Source organism: Phalacrocorax aristotelis, chromosome W (assembly GCF_949628215.1).
Source record: "Phalacrocorax aristotelis chromosome W, bGulAri2.1, whole genome shotgun sequence".
In the NCBI taxonomy this organism is placed as follows: domain Eukaryota; kingdom Metazoa; phylum Chordata; class Aves; order Suliformes; family Phalacrocoracidae; genus Phalacrocorax; species Phalacrocorax aristotelis.
The window spans coordinates 24126925-24142279 of NC_134310.1; the positions used below are offsets into that span (position 1 = coordinate 24126925).

The following is a 15355-nucleotide window of genomic DNA, read 5'->3' on the forward strand; positions in this document are numbered from 1 at the left end:
CACCTTCCCATGGACTGTAAGTGAGGCTGACCAACCTGTAGTTCCCTGGATCCTCCTTCTTACCCTTTTTGATGAAAGGATTGACATTCGCTCTCTTCTAGTACTCAAGAGCCTCTCCCGATCACCATGACCTCTCAAAGATAATCAAGAATGGCCTTGCAAGGACATCAGCCAGCTCCTTCTGCGCTCGTGGGTGCATCCTGTCAGGCCCCATGGACTTATGTATGTCTTACTTAAGTATTCCCTAATCTGATCCTCTTCCACCAAGGGTGGAGGGAAAAAAAAAAAAGCATAGCAGAACTTTAAGATGACAAGGACATGAAATCAGAGACCATCCCACCCAATTTTAAGGGCATGTTGTTTAACTTGTCTAACCAGTATTTAGCTGGCAGAGGAAAGACAGTCTAGTCCCACTGGTATTGAACAGGTCCAACTTCAGGAAGGTCTCTTCAGTGTACAAAATAAAAATATTTCCCTAGCCCAGAAAGGTATCTTCAACATTTAAGACAGATTTCGTTATTGTTGGCAAGATACATTTGATAACACTATTTGTCTGAACTACCTACACTAGTTTGTCTAACAAATTTTAAAATAATGCTAAAAATTAGGGAAAAAATCCTTGTCAACTGAACCCATCTCACCAGAAACTAGAGACAAGGAAAAATAGTTCTGCATTTTCAGCTTCTATACTTCTCACACTCTGTGGATAGCCTAAATTATTTTACAGGAAGCAGTCTGTATTTGTAGGTATCTCAGAGATTGTTAGAAGATGATTAAAAGAAAAGGCAATATAAACTCAAATAGGTAAGAATACTTGAAGCTTGTGAGTGGAGCAGTAAGGTTATTAACAGAAAAAAATTAAGGAAGCTTTAAGATATGAATTCCCACAGTTAGAAAGGCGATATAAATTTGGCTTTCTTTATACTCCCCGAAGACCAGTTTGGAACTTCAGTCTATTGATTTGCATAGAGAAATCCATGAACAGAATAAATGTTAAAAGCACATGGACATATGCACATATACAGATTTCAGAAAATCTAAAATTAGCATGTACACATATCTAAGTGGCACATACCCTATGATCTTTTACCTAATGCCTCACAGATTATTAGCATAAGTACAGCACACCACAAATTGCATGTTGAACCTCAACTCCACCCCTCAGCTACACACTTGTTTGATAACCCACCTTCACCTTGTCATCATAATTTTTAGTATAAAATTTATAAATGGGGTAAAAGAAGGTTGCACGCCATCACAATTAAAATATAATATAGTGTTGTTATGAGAGTAGAAAAATAAAAGGTTATATGTTACTCAGTGTCTCAAGTCTGTTGCTGCTGCTTTGCTTCCTTGGTAATGAGCTACAGCAAGTATATCACATCCTTATTAACTCAGGAAGACAAACCAAGCATATATGAATTTCAGAGGGGCCCAATAAGCAGGTCTGTATGACATCTTAGAAAAGATCAGCCATCTACAAGAAGGGAAGGGAGACACACAATTTTCTATAAGGGAATTAAGACTGAATGTTCACTATCAGAGATATGCCAAATATCAACTGTACTGCATTTCACAACAACAAGAGAAAGCTATTTGCCAAGGTCAAATTTTTTTTCCTCCTGAAGGAGCATCAGCAGCAGGCAAAGTTCTCACTAAAACAGAGCAACTCTGGAATAACAGAGCTACAGAATAAATTGACCCTTCAGTTCTCCCATCTTGGGCCAGCTTCAAATGTTTACTTCACCTACTTAGCATCAGCCACAGAACTAAAGTTTTGCTCTGAATTCGGCAAAGAAACTATATGCTCAAATCCTAACCATCAGACTACAGTGTCTCTCTTCTTCAGAAACAGAAGCGTTCAGGATTTTTCTCAACCAAGCAAGTCATTAAAATAACCTACTCCATCAAAAGTTTTTTTCCTTCTGCCACAACCCACCCCCCCACCCCCATTTTCTTTCAAACTGAAAATTTCTTGTGATAAAATATCCTTCCCTGTTCTCTCTAGTCAAGAGTAGCGCTAATTTGAAGTTGGTAAGTGCAAGCTTTAAATACTTTTGTTTAAACCCTATACATCTCAAATTTTATTCTCCTTCAAAAACAGAGCTCATCAGAGATCTTCCTTACTCCATCATTCATTTAGTTTGAACAAAGCAAAACAAGCTAATTTCAAGTTGTTCTTTTACTATCCAAAATTTGTATATTATTAAAAGAGAAAAGAATATTCAAACCCTAACACAAGCTTTATGGAGTTTTTGAAAACAGAAGCATTTCTACTGATCACAAATTGCTGCAAAAGCATGACAACTACTTGAACTAAAGATTATTTCCCTTATTTTCTCTCCATGTAAATACACAGCCACAACAAAAGAATAAGCTTCAATCTTTACAACCAACCTTTTAACACTTTGAAAGGACAATGTGCATGTCACCCCTCCACTACATTTCAATGATAATTTACAAACAAGTTTAAGTTTGGATACGGTAATTCTCTCAAGTTCTTTGGTTCTCTAAAATTTATTGTCAAAGACTCACACCTCCAATAAAAGGAAAGGGAGTTGAACCTTTAAAGGTCTTCTGTCCCAGTGGTTCAACAGACATTAACAAGTTCCGAACAATTCAGCTGAAGCCTCTTCTTCTAACAGTGGACAATGAGGAAGTATAAAAGAAAATATCCATTATTTTTTTAATTTACCTTCTTGCCTCATCTTTAAAAAAAAAAATTAAAATATGAGAACTAAGGCTTCCTACAGAACACTGAGCATGGGACAAAGCCCTCTGTCAAATTTGAACACCTCCAAAAGTCTTATGACATGCCAGGGTATGAGAAATGTATGGAATCAAACAGCCAATTTTTAAACCATAAAAAAACCAACACATTTTCTAGTACAGACACAGCCCTGAAACCTAGCTTTACAGTGAGTGACTTAGCAAAACCAAACAAAACCACCTAAGAAAAACCCACCTTCATTTCTACTTAGGGCTCAAATTCCTTATGTGAGGATGAATCAACTGAAGTGCACTCACTACCTTTGTTTTGCGTAAGGAGCTAGAATGTCAGCAGACTTGGGGGGACACTGGTGTCCTAAAAATCCCAACCACTGCTCCTTATCATACAGTCCCCTTTCTGTATATAGATATGGTTCACTAGCAACAGGATTTACATCACTTCTGTGAATCAAATATTTTTGTCACAAAAACCAAAACATCTTTTAGGAAATCTTTTAGAAATAGCCAAAGTTAGTAAGCTTAAAATACCTTGATCATCACTTTTATCCAAAAAAGTTTTTCCTTCTTGCACTGTACCAAAATGTAAATTAAAAAGAGCTAACTATTCTCTAACACAGAATAACTTCACATTTGAAGGTAAACTGCAACCAGGTTCCTTCTGCTTGAAATCCTACACTTGCAGTACCATCTAGCAGAGAGCTGGATAAACACTAATCTCTTGTCCTCTGCAAGGTTGGAAGTCCAAAAGCTGAAGTGTTAGTGCACTAACATCACCACCCAGTTCAGCATACATTATGTAACAAAATCATCAGGAATGCTTTTGCACTTAGGAGTCTTCACAAGGATCTGAAGAAAAAGCAGTTGGAAAAGGTGGCAGTTTTGAAATATCCTGAGCATATAAAGCAGAAAAACTATTCTATATGATTTCAGCTGTTTCCCAGACTATGTTTACCCAAAATATGAAAGGAGATGATTGTGGAAGACTTGATAGCACCATATAGGGCATTATCATCAGTCACTGTGTAATACTACTGCTCAAAACCACAAAACAAATTGTGTGCCAAGTCTCATTCAAGTTCATTTATAAGGTCTGCAAATAGTTCTCCTTGCAGGACAGAATTTACCCCTAGTACTAAAAAATAAAGAGCTAAGAGCAACTTCCCCAGAAATTATTGATGAACTATCACTGTCAAACTGTTTTATCCATACATTTTAAACAGAAGAATCTCACTAGAATGAAGAGGGGAAAAAAAGAGAGCTTAAAGCACATTATCTTGTGAAGTACTAACAAAGCTAAGTATCTACACAATTTCCCTATATCATTTTACAGATTTAATTCCACTTAAGCTTTGCTGCAAGTTTAAACTCTGCTTACTCTTAAAAGCTTCCACCAGCAGTTTTTTCACACAGCAGAGCAGCCTACACCATTCAAGACAATTTCTCAGTACAAGTGTACCCATTTTAGGATCCTACCAGAATAAATACATCAGTAAAAGAGCCAAGCTGCTGACAGTTATTCCAGTACAAAAGCTATGTTTACATCAAGGCTTAAAGTATAAGCTCTCTGGGGCAAGGTCCTAATCTTCATAGTTGCCTGCAAACCACTTAACAGACTGACAGCATTATACAAATAAAAACCTAAAGAAGGAATTCAAGTGGACCAGCATGCCAAGCATTTTCTCCTCAGTGGTCCTCACCCAAGTATGAATTTTGCTTATGGTACAAGGGCACAGCTGTAAAACATGCCTAAATCTGTGTGAAATACATACACATACAAATAAGAACAACTGCACTTCCCAAGTGCAAACACGGTGAAAAGAAAAAAAAAGAATTATCCCACCAGCAACCAAAAAGATGTAAAGAAAGTTAATTTAATAAAGCTAAAAGGCAAACTCTTCAAAACATCCAGAAGAGTCCAGATAAAGATGTCACTACTTTGTAAATAGAGGGAATGCAGTTTCTTGATTTCAGTGAGAACCTCTTGTCAAGAGGTAAAAGTGTCTCATAGCACTGAAAGTTAATAGCTTGAAAAAAGACATCACTTTTTCTATGATTTAAGAAGCAAGTACTTGTATTACTATCTTTATGGCCATATAATAGACAAAATCTAATGAAATGGCCATTCACACCTGAATTCTTCACATTTACCAAGTGTTTTCCAGCAAACAAAGAACGAGGAAGATAATTCTATTCTGTTAGTTTGGTTCCTTTACACGTGGCTCAGTTCATTCAGTCAATCCCAGTCACACTGAGACTTGATGTAGAAGAGCCCCAAGCCACAGCCATGAGAGATTACAGAAACAGACTCCTATTCATGTTCCACAGTTTCCATGCTTGCAAAACAGCAAAACTGAAATAGAAGTTAAAATAACAAAACAGCAAAGCCATTCAAAGAAATCAAAATACCGAAGCTAGATCAACTTTTAGATACTGACAAGACAACACACAGAACAGAACTACTTCAGCAAACCTAAGAACTGAAAATACTTATTTAGGTGCAAGTCTCATTTATGGTCAAAATAACAAGTTACAGGGAAGAAAAAAGAAACAAAAAACACTGTAGTAATCTTTAGACAATTTCACGTGCTTAAAATTACTTTTCTACAAGGCATTAACACAAGCCATCTTCCCAAACATCTTTGCCATGCCCTTACATACAGACAACCATTTCTTTTCATTAGCTCACTATTACCAATACTTCAGTATTGCATAAGCTCTGAAAAATTTTGGAAAAGGTCACAACTAAGGTAAATGTGTCACCTTTACCAGACACTCAGTTTACAGTCTACCCAATAATGCTTTAATTATTTAAAATGTTATGAATAATCACAGTGGGGTAAGGGGGAGAAAACTTAGTAAAATTACCACTGACTTTTGAATTAAGTTGTTCTGTCCATCTTAACTTTCTTCGAGGCAGCAGTAATTCAGCTGAAAGTAAACCTACAAAAAAATATATTGCAAATATATTAATTTCAACATTTAAACTATATCTTCAGAAACATTTAATCAGTACGGGGGGGGGGGGGGGGGGGGCAGCAATACATCTAACAATAACATGTACAATTGGTTAGTTCACCACTATATTTTGGTTTGAATCCTTCCAAGAAGGTAAGGGAGGTTTCTTGAGGTATACTTTCAAACCAGTCACTCATTCATTCCCATTACAGAATAGGAAATTACTCTGAACCCAACCTTAAAATATCAACACATTAAAAAGCCAGCTTGCATAGGCAGTAAATTAATTTTGTTACTAAATATCTGGCTTCCATAAGTGACAAAGAACAGTGGAAGGGAATTTAAAAAAGCAATGCTACATTATCAGTACTTTCATGCTGCAAAAGTGTCTAATGCAAATGGAAAGACTGAGATGCACAAGCCATCCAGCAGACTTGTTCAATAAGTATAACAGCTCATTGTTGAGTTTACAATATTAACACGAAGGATGTTACCTACAGATTCAGTCTAGATGCACATTTTTTAATCTCCCAGAAAAACCACTCTCATACTTACCAATTGCTTTGTAGTAACACACATATTCTTCAAATTCTTAAAAATATTCCATTAATTATTAAAAATGGCAAGTAAAAATTAGATTCTGCAAGCTCATTTCAACGTTCTCAAAAAAACCCAAAAAACCCAACATCCTCTAGGGAGTAAGTGTTACTGGTTTAACCATTCTACTGATAAAATGTTTATTCAAGTGTAAATTTATTTATGAACACTACAACACTTACCTAATCCAAGAGAACTGCACACGGTGTTAGTACTGTGCGATTTATTTTTTTTCCAGTTTGTTTTCCTTGAGATAACATTTAGAGTTCTTATCAATGCTACATTCGTAGCTGTTCGACATAGATTTGACCTCACAGAAATCAGCTACCCATCGTTCTTGCTTAGATTTCACAAGGCTATTTTCAAAATTTGCCAAGTCTCTGCCTTAAGCGCTTTTTTTTTTCCCCCCTCTCTTGTCTATTCCACATACATTTCACTATAAGAAGCATTAGCTACAGGTGAAATAAATACACTTTTTACACCACAAACTGTGAAGCCAAAAATCCAAATTTCACATCTGAACTGCTTCAGGTAACAGAGGCATTTGTAAACAGCTATCTGGATACCACCATGTTGCTTATCGGCAACAACGTTTTTCAACAATATTGTTAAATAAAATATAAAAGAAAAAATTATAACCAGATTTATATTAGACACTTCATTTAGAAAATAGGTCTCACTGCAAAGTGACAGAAGGCTATATCAGAAAAATCTAAAAGATAAAGGTAAAAATATCTGCCATGAAACTTTTCAGCAACATCTACACGGTGACCCAGGCTGCATTTAACCTGGAACCAGTTAACAAAACTGGTTATGCCTATGACTCAAAAAAATGTTGCTTGAAAGAAAAATGTAACTAAAAGCAAAACAGCACTTTATCTTGGCAGCCGAAGTATTCAGAACTTGATAAATTTAGCTGTGTATCCATGCCACATGGACAAAAGCATCCAAGGGTGAGGTGCTCTGCATTGCTAGAAAAAAGCAGCTCATGACTTCAAACTTCCAATTCACTTCTCAGATGCCTAATGATTGTTTCAGAAGCCTTTTCAGGAGGAAGTACTTGGACAAATAATCCCAGGTCAACATCCAATGCTTCTTGTGAAAGGGGAGAAATAACTGGTGGTGCAGGACGGTTTCCCCTTTTTTCCTCCCTAACACCTGAAGCAAAAGGCTCCAAACATCCAGGACTCTCTTTGTAACTCAAATTACCTACAGGAAAAAGAACCAGAAAAAAATAATCAGGTTTCCCTTCTGAAATCTGAATTGGCATTAGACAAGTACATAAATCTGAATCTTAAAAAGCAAACACACATGCAATCAGGCAGCCAAATCCAAGTACAGAAGCCTCAGTTAAACGTTCACTCACATCCTGAAGAAAACAGCAGGCATATTTATCGGAGAACGCAGTCTATCAGTGAAAATGTTTTCCTGGCTCTAATTTCCGAGAATAAAAAACAACCGGAAAGGGGCATTTCTCATTTTATTGGGAAAAATAAATAGACCTGCAGGAGGCACCTGGGGAGAAAGGAGCTGACTTGGGCCAGGGACACCGAGCTTAGGCACAGAACAAGCTCAGGAGAGCTGTGAGAGCCACCTAAGGAACCCCCCAGCACAGCCCTGGGGGAAGCTACGCCATTTCGGGGCCGCCTGCCTGTGAAGTGCGTGAGCAAATCCCCAGCTTCCCCGTCCCAACCGGGCCTTTTATTGCGGCACCACGGCGGGCCCCGGGAAGAGCTCCACCGGCCCGCGCTGGGCGCTCACCCTGATTCCCTGGGGGGGAGGGACGGGGACGCGGCCCGCGTTCAGGTACTCACCGGCCGCGCCACCCCCACGCAGCAGCAGCCACCGCCGCCGCCACGCCACGGGAAGCTCCCCTTGCCCTCCCCGAGGATAGGCCTCACCCCGCGGCAGAGAAAGAAACGGGGCAGCCCCTCCAGCCCCAGCATCCCCTGCCCACCACCACGCCACCCCTAACGGGGGCTGCCCCCTCCCGCCCCCCAAGAACCGAGAAAACCCCGGATGCGAGAGCGACGCCCCCCCGTGCGCGCACGCGCACACCCCACTCTCCTCACTCCCAAAATGGCGCCACTCCGGACCGCAATCCTCTGCGCGCCCAAACCTCGCAAGATCAGCTGCGCGACCCGGCGAGTGTCCGGGGAGGAGTTTCCCACCACCACGGAGGGTGCGTCTCCACCCTGCTGGCAGGAGTCCCCCTGCCATGACGCCACGGGAACAATCCCGAACGCTCCGCGCGGGGCGGTGGGGGTATCCCCAGCACGCACCGCGCCCCGCCTCACCCGCGGGAGTCCCCAGTGCCGCCGCGCCGCCGTAATTAACCGTGCGGCGGCACAGCTCTACAGCATCACTCTTACCGGCACCAACAGCTGCTCAGGATGAACAGCCTGAGGAGAAGGCGGGCACTGGGGAGGCAGCGGCAACCCCGGCTGGTGGTATGAGCCGCTGCGGCCCGAGCTGAACGTTGTACTGCCGAAACGGGTCACCGAAACCAAGACGCGGGCCCAGGGCGCGGTCGTACGAATCAGCCTGGGCGGGCGCCGTGAAGGCCCTAGCTGGCCGCTGGAAGGTCCGTGTGTGGCGTATGGCCAGGTGCCGGCCTCCCTGCGGGCCGCCGACCGTGGGCGTGGGCAGGAACGGCCGATGAGCATGACCCCGGTCCCACTGGCCTCGAGAGCAACCTGGTCGGTGGCAGGGAGAGCCCTACTGCTCCCGTGAGCAAGGCCCGTGGGCGGTGGGGGTACAGCACGCCTGCAGCTGCAGGCAGAGCAGAGAGCGAAGGTCACCCTCATCTCAGCGACGCTGAGCAGAGCTTGCAAGTGCAACAGAATTAAATCACGGTACCAGCAGGGCCTGAAGCAAGTAAGAGAGTCCATAACCGCAATTTAAACAAGAAAAAAAAATAGCATCTTCATTGAACTGATAGAAATAGCTTCAGCTTACAAACTTTAAGAGTGGAAATAAGTTTAATGTATGTGCAGTCATTTGACATGTACCTTTTTGAAAGAAACATGATGGATTTTTGCAGCCTGGTGTAAAATGTGTTCATCTGATTCGTGTCAATATGGAACTGTTTGTGCTTGTGTAACCGAGGGCCGTTCAATTGACTTGTTAACTGTCTTAATGGTTGGAATGTTGACTGGCGATTTGTTGCTAACAGTGGAAGCATCCTGATACAAAGGAGAGTGCCAAGATGGGGGGGGGCCACAGGTCGGCCAGTGATGATGGCAGGGAACTTCTTGGCTCAGAAGGCGCTAAAGCATGAAAACTGGGGGAAAGGTAATTCCGGCAGGGGGAGATTGCAACCACCGACCCAATTCAGGACCAAAAAGACTTGCCCCCCCACACCTGTAAAGAGCATGCGTGCTAATCTACATGGCAGGCGTGGCTAATTTAACTACGGCTGACCAACAGCAAGTGGGATGCTTATCACTGACCAATGAGTGTAAACTTAGGCGTGTTTTTACTAATTGTTATTAATTAAGTAACTGAATATAAACCCTGTAGTATTGTATGACGGTATGCACATTAGGTGGAAGGATCCCCTGTGCATCTAGCGCTGCTTGCTTGTCTCTATTCAATAAATTGTAAACTTTATAACAATTGGGGGCTCGTCCGGGATGGTCTTGGTTCCTGAATTCTGACTTGATCTAGGAGTGGCGCCCCACCATTTGGTGGCTCCTGGTCAGGTTGGGTCAGGGCTAACACCATCCTGAACCCGAACAGGGACAAGCAAAGAATTTAATTTTTATAAGCTCCCTTGCCGGCTGCAGCAGTTTGTTTTGCCCGTAATTCTGCACGCGAAGATCCAAACGAAGACGACGGAGTCGTAAGTATTTAGGCTGTATACCGTTTGGTTGGGTGGGATTCGGTTGCCTGTTTGTGTAAGAGTGTGACTGAGACGGAACCTAGTTCCGAAGTGATTGTGGAGGTCTTCTAACCGCGGTTCCAATCTCCCGCGAGGGACTTGGCCGGTGAAGGACCGAAGTGATTCCTATAGGATTCGTGGGAGGGTGATAGGTCCTAAACCCCCTGCAAGACACTCTTACCGGTAACCAAGGGCTGTAGGAATTGCCACAGTAAAATTCCTAGATGGGTCAGACAGAATCGAGGACCCAGGACCAGAAGAAAGGGAGCAAACTACCAGATTAGAAATTGGAATGAAAGGGGCCTCAGAAAAGGAAAAAGTAAATTAAAATTGGTTCAATATTGTATGGTTGAATGGCCGAAGGAACCTTTAAGACCACTTGTCTTTTGGCCTGTTTTTGGATCTTTTGAAGACTGGATTTTCCAGGCCTTGAGTATATATGTTCAAAGGAACCTTTTAGTCAGGAGGAAAGTGATTATGCAGGATTATGGATCAGGACTTCACGTCCTTTTCCAGCCTCAATAGATGAAAACTTTGAGGAAGAAGAAGGAGATAAAAATGAAAAAGAAAGGGAAGAAGATGATAAATGGGAACCACTGGACAACCTGCCGCCCCCATATCCTAATAATCCACCTCTGGTAGCGGCTTCCCCTCCAGTGGCCGTAGTACCTCCACCAGTCCCACCGTTATCCCTGCCTCCCCCACCAACAGCACCGGAATTGGATCAACCGCCAGCTGCATGTACGAGAAGTAGGACTGCCATATCTGAGGGGGCTTCTCTATATCCCTTATGAGAGGTACCCCTCGGAGGCAATCAGGGAGGCATCGGGTTTGTGGCAGTACCATTAAATACCACAGATGTAAGAAACTTTAAGAAAGAAATGGGGACCCTATTGGATGATCCCCTCGGAGTAGCTGAAAAATTAGATCAATTCCTAGGCCCCAATACTTATACCTGGGAAGAAATACAGTCCATTTTAGGAATCCTATTTACTGCTGAAGAAAGGGGAATGATTAGACAAGCTGGAATAAGGATTTGGGAAAGACAGAATCAGGTAGGACCCCCGGGAGATCAGAAATGGCCAAATGTGGATCCCCACTGGGATCAACAACCTCAAGGAAGACAGAATATGAGGGATTTGAGAACGTTAATTATACAGGGAATAAGGGAAGCGGTTCCCCGAGGGCAAAACATTAATAAAGCATTTAATGAACAAGGGAAAGACGAATCTCCAACAGAATGGTTGGAGAGGTTGAGGAAAAGCTTACAAATGTATTCTGGAATTGATCCGAATACAGTGGCTGGGACTGCACTCCTTAGAACACAATTCGTAGCCAAATCTTGGGGGGATATAAGAAGGAAATTAGAAAAACTGGAAGACTGGCAAGAAAGAGGATTAGAGGAGTTAGGAGGGACGAAGAAAAGCAGAAAGCAAAAGCAAAAATTTTTTGTAGCAGCAGTAAGAGAAAGTCAGAAAAATAAGACTCCATCTGGAGAGAAAGGAGAAAAAAGAATAGAGCAGACACCCCGGGGACAACCTTACCGAGAGAGATTCACAACTCCCGTCTGTTACTACTGTAACAAGAGAGGACATGTTCAGAAGAACTGCCGTAAACGGGAACGAGATGAGAGAATGTTTAAAGAAGAATAAGGGGTGTCAGGGGCTATATCTTCTGGGGACTTCAACATCAACAGAGCCCTTGATAAAATTATTAATTGGTCCCCATAAAGAGGAAGTTTTATTTTTAGTAGATACAGGAGCCGAGAAATCAACCATTCAAAAACTTCCAAAAGGAATAGAAGAAGGGAAAAGCTATATGTCTGTAGTTGGGGCAAAAGGAGAACCTTTTAAAGTACCTATTTTGAAAGATGTAGAAATAGAGACAGAAAAGAAAATTTACCTTAATGATTTACTTTTGCTCCCTGAAGCGGAGTACAATTTATTAGGAAGGGATTTGATTTTGAAGTTAAATTTGGGCATTCAGAGTAAAGGGGATAAATTGATTATACACTTTAACACAAAAAGACGAAGAAGCTGACAAACTTTAGAGAAAATCTTACAAGATTTTACATTACCCAAGGAGGTAAAATTATTACAATATGTGGATGATTTATTAGTAGCAGGAGAAACTGAAGAGGGGACCTGAGAGGCCACCATTAAATTGTTAAATTTTCTGGGGGAGAAGGGATTGAAGGTGTCCCGATCAAAGCTACAGTTTGTAGAACAGGAAGTAAAATACTTAGGACATTGGCTGAGTAAAGGAAGGAAGAAGCTAGATTCTGATAGGATATCTGGGATTCTATCCTTGAGACCCCCACAAACCAAAAAGGAAATTCGACAAATATTGGGATTATTAGGATACTGTAGACCGTGGCTTGAAAATTATAGTGAAAAGGTAAAATTCCTATATGAGAAATTAACTAATAACCAACTCAAGTGGTTTATAGAAGATGACCAGAGATTCGAGGAAATAAAAAAGGCATTAATACAAGCACCTGTATTGAGCCTCCCAGATTTAGAAAAACCTTTCTATCTTTTTGTAAATACATCAAACCAGACAGCATATGGAGTTCTTACTCAAGACTGGGCAGGAATCAAAAAACCTGTGGGGTATTGCTCTAAGTTACTTGATCCAGTAAGCAGAGGATGGCCTGCTTGCCTCCAAGCTCTGGTTGCTAATAGAGGAAGTTCGAAAAATTACTTTTAGTGCTCCTTTAAAGGTGTATATCCCACACAATGTCAGAAATGTTTTACAGCAGAAGGCAGAAAAATGGTTAACAGACAGCCGGATCCTAAAGTATGAAGCAATACTAGTAGACTCCCCTGACTTAGAACTGAGGGTGACTTCTGCCCAGAATCCAGCACAATTTTTGTTTGGAGAGCCATCAGAGGAGGAATTACAACATAATTGTTTAGAGGTAATTGAGGCCCAGACTAAGGTGAGGCCAGATTTAAGGGATACTGAGTTGGAAGATGGGAAGGTGCTGTTTATAGATGGTTCCTCCCGAGTGGTGGAAGGGAAAAGAAAATCAGGCTATGCAATAATTAATGAGGACCTAGAACTTGTGGAGTCAGGACCTCTGAGTCCATCATGGTCAGCTCAAGCTTGTGAGCTGTATGCCCTCTGTAGGGCCCTGGAATTATTAAAAGGCAAAAGCGGGACCATATTTACGGATTCTAAATACGCATATGGGGTGGTCCATACTTTTGGGAAAATTTGGGAAGAAAGAGGTTTAATTAACTACAGAAACGGCTGTGAGAACTGCTGAAAAAGGGTGGACACATGTGTCACGAGTGAAAGGTCCAGTGAAGGAGTGGAGAGTCACATTTGAACCCGGAGAAACTAAGCTAACCATCAGAAGAACCTGAAGAAGCCATCATCAAAGAACATAAGCTAAGTTGCTGTGGGAATTTTATTGTGACTACTCCTGTAGAATTTGTAAACGGAGAAGCTCCTAAATGAATACCCATTAGGGAAGACAATTTGTCAATAACAAGGAAATATTGGTTCCTGGGAATAGCAATAGGCTATCCATGGTATACACTGGATTTTTTTGAGACATAGCATACGAATTGGAAAAAGCCAATCCTTAAATACTCAGGAAAGGACACCCCTTAAGATTAAGGAAGAGGGCAAGACCGGATAGGGAACCGGTGCTATGGTTTGAAAAGGTCTGCCAAGGGCTGCAACCCCTTTGGGCCACGACCGCCAATCACTATGGCCCTTACCGGACCTCTTCTAGTCCTACTTGGGGTGAGTTCCTTAACCCTGGCTATGACAAACAACTGCAGTCAATGTGTAATATGACTGTAAAGGCCAGGAAATACGAAGCTGCATTATGCTTTATGCAGAGAAGGTAACAGGACCGTATGCTATGATCCAAAAGAACTCACAAATTCGGCATGAAATAGAAACAGGAGTAAAATATGAAATTCCCACAGTTGCTAAAACTCTATTTGTAAATCTTGCTGAAAACATTGCTAAGTCATTGAATGTAATCACTTGTTATGTTTGTGGTGGAACAAACCAAGGTGAAAAGAAATTAAGAAAATCGCATATGTCCCAGTTCAAATTTGGAATGGAATCAATCTAGGAGAATTAGGGGGGAACTTTATGGACGGTCTGTATTGGGGATATGTGGAGGACTGTTAATAATTCCATGTTTAATACCCTGTTTTACTAGACTAATACACTCGGTTATACAAGGAATGCAGAAAACTTCAATAAAAGAAGCCAATTCAGCAAGTATTGACTCGATTGGAAACAAAAACACGAATCAATGCCATAAAAAAAAGATGAGGGATTGTAAAATGTGTTCATCTGACTTGTGTCAATATGGAACTGTTTGTGCTTGTGTAACTGAGGGCCGTTCAATTGACTTGTTAACTGTCTTAATGGTTGGAATGTTGACTGGCGATTTGTTGCTAACAATGGAAGCATCCTGATACAAAGGAGAGTGCCAAGATGGGGGGGGGCCACAGGTCGGCCAGTGATGATGGCAGGGAACTTCTTGGCTCAGAAGGCGCTAAAGCATGAAAACTGGGGGAAAGGTAATTCCGGCAGGGGGAGATTGCAACCACCGACCCAATTCAGGACCAAAAAGACTTGCCCCCCCACACCCGTAAAGAGCATGTGTGCTAATCTACATGGCAGGTGTGGCTAATTTAACTACGGCTGACCAACAGCAAGTGGGATGCTTATCACTGACCAATGAGTGTAAACTTAGGCGTGTTTTTACTAATTGTTATTAATTAAGTAACTGAATATAAACCCTGTAGTATTGTATGACGGTATGCACGTTAGGTGGAAGGATCCCCTGTGCATCCAGCGCTGCTTGCTTGTCTCTATTCAATAAATTGTAAACTTTAATTGAAATTCTGTTTAAGGCTAAATTAATTATAACACTGGGAACTAAATGCCTGAATTAACATTTTTGCAATTTTGAAATCTTATTTCCATTGCAAGTCAAATTATTTTAGAGTTAATTGTGTGAAAAATTAAATATACAAAATTATGTTTAAATATCAATTAGAAAGGGTACTGGCAAATGTTTTTAGAGCCTGCATTTGATTCTGTATTTTCTTCCATTGGCAGTTTCCTCTATGAGATTTAAATTATTGTAGGAAGTGAAATTATGTGTTGATTTTTTACAAAAAAGTCTGAGTCCTGACAAATAGTATTTTTAAT

At 41.3% G+C, this 15355-nt stretch overlaps 1 protein-coding gene across 12 annotated transcripts in view; it reads right to left on the minus strand.

Moving 5' to 3' along the window:
• The window catches only part of LOC142049890 (vasculin-like), a 59123-nt gene extending 43935 nt beyond the window's left edge, over window positions 1-15188 (minus strand). For 6 of the 12 annotated variants that reach the window (XR_012657848.1, XR_012657849.1, XM_075078064.1 and 3 more), the window contains exons 1-3: window positions 8097-8356; window positions 6465-7491; window positions 5603-5670 (exon numbers count right to left, since the gene is read on the minus strand). The gene's annotated coding sequence lies outside the window, so the exon portion shown is untranslated. Of the gene's footprint in view, window positions 1-5602; window positions 5671-6464; window positions 7492-7593; window positions 7647-8096 lie in introns of those variants that run through there. The other 6 variants (XM_075078057.1, XM_075078060.1, XM_075078056.1 and 3 more) reach the window with 6 other exon arrangements.
• Between the last annotated feature and the right edge of the window lie 167 nt (window positions 15189-15355).